This window comes from Aphelocoma coerulescens, assembly GCF_041296385.1.
Source record: "Aphelocoma coerulescens isolate FSJ_1873_10779 chromosome W unlocalized genomic scaffold, UR_Acoe_1.0 ChrW_unloc_scaf_1, whole genome shotgun sequence".
Lineage (NCBI taxonomy): Eukaryota > Metazoa > Chordata > Aves > Passeriformes > Corvidae > Aphelocoma > Aphelocoma coerulescens.
In genome coordinates, this window is record NW_027184080.1 from 18,333,180 (window position 1) to 18,340,806 (window position 7,627).

Sequence of the window (7,627 nt, forward strand, 5' to 3'; positions counted from 1 at the left end):
ACCGAATCGTGAAAGTTTTAGATTAGCATGTTTGGAAGGTGGCCATTTGTTTGCTGGTAGTCCCACCAAACATGTTGAAAATGGCTTCTTTGGCCTTGAATGAGTTAGACAGATGGTATCTAGGCCTGTTGCATTGGCCAAAGTCTCCCAGACATTTTCTTTTGGTTGCTTTACTGGGAAAGCTGCATTGCTTAAGGCAATCAGTGAGATGATAAGGCACAAGTGTAATACCTGATTGAACTTCATTCTCAACAGCTTTATCCCATATAGGAATCTCTGATGTGTAACAGAACTTCTAACACACTCTTACATACAAAATTTACACCATTAACTTTCCCACTTTTTGCATAATATTCAGTCCACTGTTCTTGCACACAAAAAAACAATTGATGTCTGTGGCATCGACAGTAGTGTTGACGCTGATTCACGTCTGCGTGCTCGCCTCCTTGTTCTGGGAGTCGATTCCTGCTTGTTTCTGGACTTGATAAGGTTTCATGTTTTTTGCTGGAATCCACTTCGGTCCTGCACCTGTTGAGACACAAGCATATCCCTTGCCCCAAGTTATTAGTTGAAATGGACCCTCGATCTTTCCCGTCTCTAAATCTTTGATCAACACTAAAGGATTTTCTCTCAATTTTGCCTGAGTACTGTTTGAAAAATGCCTGATAATTGGTGGAGTAGGTTCTGGAAAGGAGCTATTCAGGAAGTTTAAAACATACAAAGCTTTGTTCAATCACATCTGAGGTGTAGCCTCTGCTTCCCCCCTTTTCTGTTTATCCAAAAGGGATTTTAAGGTATGGTGTGTTCTCTCAATGATGGCTTGGCCTGTAGAAGAATTAGGAATGCCAAATATGTGACGAACACCCCAATTCTTCAAAAATGTGTCAAGGGTTCTTCCTCTGTAAGCTGGACCATTGTCTGTTTTAATTTCCTGAGGAACACCCAACACTGCAAATGCTTGTAAAAAATGTCGACACACGTTTTGCTGTTTCGCCTACATGTAAGGAAGCAAAGACTGCACCTGAGAAGGTGTCCACAGATACATGAATATTTTTGAATCTCCCAAAAGATGGGTATTTTGTAACATCTGTCTGCCATAACTGCAGGCTCTGCAATCCTCTTGGATTGACTGCTCCTGTGGATACAGGGGGTTGCACAAGCTCACAGTCCAGCCAGGCACTTATAATGGCCTTTGCTTGATCTTTAGAAATGTGAAATGTGTGCATTAGCGCTTGTGCATTCTGATGAAAAAATGCATGACTCAGTTTTGCTTGTTCAAAAATGTTTGGCAAAGTGTTTGAGATGACCGTGGTCAATTTGTCTGCTTGTGCATTTCCCTCTACCAAAAATCCCGGGAGGGAAGAGTGTGCTCTGATATGGGAGATAAAATATTTGTGTTCTCTCTGTTCTAATAATTTTTTCAAACACAAAAGATAAGAACACAGATCCTTATTATCAACTTCTTTCAAAAATGATCATTCTATTATTTTAATTATATTTGCTACATAAGCTGAATCTGTAACTAGATTGAGCGGTTCTTTAAACAAATGAAATGCATGAATGACTGCTTCTAATTCCACAATCTGAGGTGAGCCTTGCACTTTTTGAATATCTGAGTCCCATTTTTTTGTAGTTGCATTCTGCCATGTTATTACTGACTTCTGTGTTTTCCCTGAACCATCCGTAAATAACGTTACGGCATCTAATGGCATTTCACTTATCATAGGTTTTTCTCTGAAGCTTACTTTTGCTTGTAGCAGTTTGTGACTTGGAAAATGAATTGAGCAAACGCCTGAGTAATCTAACAATGCAACCTGCAAATCATCTGATTTTTGCATTGCCCAATCAAAATATTTCTTTTTTAAAGGCAGATATATTGTCATGAAGTCCTTGCCTGCCATTGTTAGCAACCTTGCTCTAGCTCTGATTATAATTTGAGCTGCCATTTCTAAAGTTGTGAAAATCGTTTTAGGGGATCTATAGGGCAGAAAAATCCACTCTAATATCAATAGAGGATCTCGCTGTGACGAGTCCCATTGAAATATGAGACCATACAATTGCATCTTTTCTCCTAACACTGCAAGGAAGAATGATTGGCTTAGTATAAAGCGATGTGCTTGTCTCTGCTGAAGAGCTTCAGTAATCTTTCCAAGAGCTTCTTGAGCTTCTGTTGAGAGGGATCTAGGCGAATTGATATTACAGTCTCCCCTTAAGAGGTTAAAAAGTGGTGCAAGTTCATCATTTGTGATTCCCAAGATTGGTCTGATCCAGTTAATCTCTCCCAAAAGCTGTTGTAGATCTCGCAGGTTTTTTATTTGAGTTCTAACTTGTATTTTCTGTGGTCTTATTGCTTGCTCTGTAAGTGTCCATCCTAGATATTTCCACGGTGAATTTTCTTGGATTTTTGAAGTAGAGATTTCCAATCTGTCATTTTGGACTTCTGTGATCACACTATCACAAGCTCTTTGTAGCTCTTGTTGTGTGGGCACTGCAATGAGCAGATCATCCATATAATGAATGATCATTGCTTGTGGATATTTCTTTCGCGCTGGATATAAGGCTCGCTCCACAAACCATTGACAAATAGTTGGAGAATTTTTGAGACTTTGTGGAAGAACAACCCAATGATATCTTTGCAGAGGTTCTTGTCTGTTGATGCTCGGGACAGAAAATGCAAATCGAGGAGCATCCTCTGGATGGAGTGGGATGTTGAAGAAACAATCCTTGAGATCAATGATTACAAAGTGGCCAATCTCTCGGAATCATTGAGAGAGATGGAAGTCCAAGTTGAAGTGGTCCCATTTCTTCAATGACCTCATTAATCTTTCTGAGGTCATGAAGCAATCTCCATGAACCAGAGATTTTCTTATGAATGACGAGTACTGGAGAATTCCAGGGACTATTAGTTGGTTTTATGTGTCCTTTTTGCAATTGTTCTTTAACAAGACTCTTGAGAGCACTCAGTTTCTTCTCTTCCAGGGGCCACTGGTCCACCCATACCGGTTCATCTGTTTTCCAGGTTAATTTCAAGGTGGTGAGTGCTGCAGCGACCCCTATTAAAAACTCACTTCTATTTTTGTTCCCCATTGTGATAAGATGTCTCTTCCCCATACTGTGATGGGCTTTTGCACAATGAAAGGACGAATGATTGCTGGTTTTCCTCCGGGTCCTGAAACAACAATTGCATGCTCACTCTGCAGGCATAAGGTATTTCCGCAGGTATTGTCCGCAGGAACTCATAACCGCTTTCGATAATAGTCGCCGAGACTTTCGCAGGAACATCAGGTCCTTGTCCCGTTGCTGAGTGTGGGGAGGTTTTTAGCGGGGTTTTAAAATGTCCCGCTGCTTTCATGGGTGTAAGCGCAGCTTGCGCAGGAAATTTTAACATCTCCTCTTCCCCAGAAGCAGGAGGTCCCACCTCCAAAAACATTTCATAAATTTCTCTAGCTGCTGGAATTAATTTTTGAGCTGTTTTGTCTTTTATGCTGGCATAATTATATAGAATAGTATTATCTGTCTCCCAAAAAGATGGCAAATATAAATCTCCAATTATGGCATCTGGAAATTCAGCTTTCACCCAGGACAACAAGCTACGTATTTCTTTTTTAGATATTGGTAAGGGATGGTTTTGAATCAGGTTTTCAAAACTACGGACCACATTTTCCTCCGCGTGGGACGGAACTGCACCCATGATTTGTTTCTTGGTCTAGTTTTGGACAGCTTACCGTGTGTTTGATTGATGTTAAGCGGCTCGTGAAGGCCCAGTCCGAGTTCCGTCCAGCAGTCCACGGCTGCTCCTCCCCCCTGTGCACCGAGGTTAGGAGATCCTGGAGCTTCAAGGCCGACCCCGGGGTAGTCTTTTCGTCGGTGTTACGTTTGCAGTCTGCTGTCCAAAAGCTTCTGGGTTGCGTCCTTCCGTGGAGGTCAAACACGGGGCACCATTTGACACTTTAACGTGCCATAAATCGAGCCTCTCCTGATGGGAAAGGATTTGCTGAAAGTCCTTGCAAGGCCCTTAAAAGATAAGGCGAGATGTCTTCTGTAGTTTCAATGCTTCTAGATAGTGGTTTATTAAGTCTTATCAGAGGAACTGAGCCACTAGCGTGACCCAGGTACAGCATGGAAGGAGGAAAAGAAGGAGAGCAATTATCAAGATTTACACAGCCTTTTAAAGACATTTTAACCAGTAGTTACTAAAAACGTACATTATTTTTACTTTCTTACCAATTATTCAGTAACACGACTAGGGACTGCGGAATTTTCTATCCAATCAATCCAAACTACTTTTACTGCAGAATATGGAGTGGTAAAAGAAGAAGAAGAAGGTTTAGAGAACAACAACAATCCTCCATTTTGATATTTTTTACTTTTATCTATATACTATAAAGAGAAGCCCAAAACTTCTAAAATTTTCACGCTGTGACAATCTTACATAGTAGTCTATAACCTAATTCACACCACTGTATTTTCTAGTTGTTGTCTGACTGTTGGTAATTTTTTCCAAGGTTTAAAGCTATACCAGTGTTGTCCAGGGGGGTAAAAACCCTTAAAAGCAGGCAGAGGAATATTCTCGGCATTCTGGGTTCCTACAGTGTGCCTCAAGGGGATTTTATTTTTGGGTGAGAACAGTCTGTAATGTTGAATTGTATAATATTGGTTGCTGAATGATACTGCCGCTGTTTGTCATAACTCCCATGGACAATGAGGATGGACTGCTCCAGATACACTAGTTGTGAGCTCCTGGTGCAACAACCAGCTGACAGCACACCAGCCCTCCTGCCCTGGAAGACATTTAGGATGGATAGAACCCACAGTCATGGACTAAATTAACTCAACAGACATCTTGGGAGGGACAGACATTGACTATGGAAATGATACCTGTGCTTGTGTATATTTTTATATATATGTATATAGTTGGAAGGTGTAGGATCTGGGCATCATGTATATGGTATAGAATAAAGGGGTGGATAATTTTCTGGTTTTAGGCCAGGACAGAGGTAATTTTTTCACAGTAGCCATGAGGGGGTGGAGCCTGGAGCCATGTGGGTGTGTCTAGGTTGTTAATCTATACCACCTCACATCACTTCCCGGAGAAGGGGGCAGAATTAAGGGATTCTCGCTTCTGGGAAGAAGAAGGGCATGACTTTCAGTCAGATAAACATGTCACGTGGAGGGTCTGTCTGCCATTGTTTTTCATTGTCCCAGGCTTGGTGACCATTTTTGCATGTAAATCACCCTATTTTGTACACTTTTGTTATTAATATTGTTTCTGTTACTGTTAGTTTTCTTATCTCATTGCTGTTTCCAGTAAATTGTTCTTATCTCAACCCATGCTCTCTGCCTTTTGTCTCCCACCAGAGGCAGGGGAAAGGGGGGGGGGGGGAAGTGGCTTGTGGTTTGGAGTGCCATTCCTAAACAATGACAGCCTTACTTGGTGCCCAATGTGGGGCAACACCCAAGGCTGACTACCACAGCTGGCACTCATGGCCATGGAACCTGGGGAGACAAACCTCTGCAACACTGGGCACAGGAGTGGGGGGTCCCCCACATCCCAGTCCTCTCCTGTGGATGCTGACAGACAAGGAGTGGGAGCTGGCACAGGTGGTCTTCCTGGCTCTTGACCAGGACAGTGATGGCTTCATCAGGGACAGCAAGTGCCACCAGGTCCAGCACGGCTGGTTCTGCAAACACTAAAAAGAGATGCTCCCAGCATGTGGCTCCCACCACAACCTGAGCACCCACTGAAGGGGCTCAGCATGAAAGCGGTTGCCTCACCTTTCCCACCAACTTCCCCTTTGTGGCCTTGCAGCCCTGCCCTGTCCCAGCATGCTCTTTTCCCCCCCTCTACCACCATTTAAGGTGCAAGGAGGGGGGACAAAGGGCACCCTCCTCATTCCTGCAGCATCAGACATGTAGGGCCGATGTTGGAGAGCAGTCCTACTAGCAGTGGCAGCAGCAAGAGCCAGGAGAAGACCATGGCCATGGAGCAGGAGGAGGCCAGGAGGCCAGGGGTGGTTTGGGGCTGCAGGGGGCACCCCCTCATTTTGGAGAAGATACCAAGGGAGCAGCAGCAGCAGGGGACAGCCAGCTGGTGAGCCCATGTCTGCCCTGCAGGCCTGTTGACTGATATAGCTTTCTGCGGGAGAACATTGCCTACATCCTGGCTGCCTGCCCCAACAGCACTGCCCTCCACCTGCAGCCCCCTGCCTAGCCTCCACCCACCCTATAGTGTCATCTTGGGCAGTGACATCTCCCACTGCCATGGCGACCTGTCCTGCCCTTCCATGGCATTTTTATAGATTCTGCAAATTAGCATCTGACAAGAACCCCCTGTAGTGGTTTGGTCCAAGATACTCATTACTGTTTATCTTCTGTGAGATAAGAATTAGGAGAAATGCAAAGCAGGCACCAAACTTAAAAGAATATAAAGAAGTTTGTTAACAGACCTAAAAGAAGGAAAAAAAATCAGACCACACCTTCAGAACACTTCTCCTCCCCCCACCTTCCTCCCTTCTCCCACTGACAATGTAAAAAGACAACCCTTGAGATGTTCAGTCTGTTTACCACTTCCATAATAACCTTGTTCAGTCCATTTAGGAAGAGGTCTCTCTGCTTGCATGTGAGTCCCTTCCCCCAACTTGCAGCTTTTCCCACAACTGCTTTCGAGGGTCCACTCTTGAAGATTTTTGGGGTAAAATTTTAAGGTTGAGCCGTTCAGAAACAAAAGTTCTCTTCACCCATCTCTGGGAGCATTTCATCTCTAAGAACAGAGGCCCTTCTCCTTCCCTGGGAGCAAAGAGTCTTCCTCATCTTCATCTCTAGGACTATCTCTGGGAGCATCTCTAGGAACTGAGGTTTTCTCCTTTCCCATTTGGAGCAAAAGTCCTCATTGCTTCCATCTCTCCCTGTTCAAACTTCTCATGAAATTACAGCTGTGTCAGCATCTGCCTATCTCAGCGCAGGTGCTTTTGCTTGCGAGTTGAACACTCCACCCCCCATATCTTCATGAAATTACAACGGGATACTCTGATATAGCTTTACAACAGAATTTCAGCTTTAAGCATCTCCTCTTTCTCTTCCCTCAGGTTTTCAGCTCTTCACAGCACTAAAAGGGTAATCTCACCTAGGCCTTGCAGCTGGAATGTGGCTTATCACTATCGGTCACATGACCTCTGCCGGACAGCGGGGCAGCTTTAGCACAATCTTGGCCGCAGTGGAGGGGGGAGGGGGGGGGATTCCGAGCCATTTTGGCTGCCCACAGCCCTGCTGTGGGGAGGGGGGGGGGGGGGGTTGTACGGGTGGAACAGGGCCTATCGGCTCCAGGATGGCCGTGGCCCGGCCCGGTCTGGCCCAAGCAGGGCCTGGGCCGGGCCTGCTGGCTCCCGCACGGGGCCTGCAGCTACCTGTCTCAGTGCCGGAAACAAGACAGAGAGCTGTCGAGGGGGTTTCTATTCTTAAGTGTGCATCACAGAGGTGGTCACAACTTTAAGTGGCTTAAAGAATTGTCCATATTCAAACTGGCCAGCTGATAGGCTCTATCAGGTCCCAGAGGAAGCTGTAAGCACCCCTTTGCAAGAACATCACTTCCGGGACTATGCTTGCTAACCCATGATCCCCCCCAATTAGG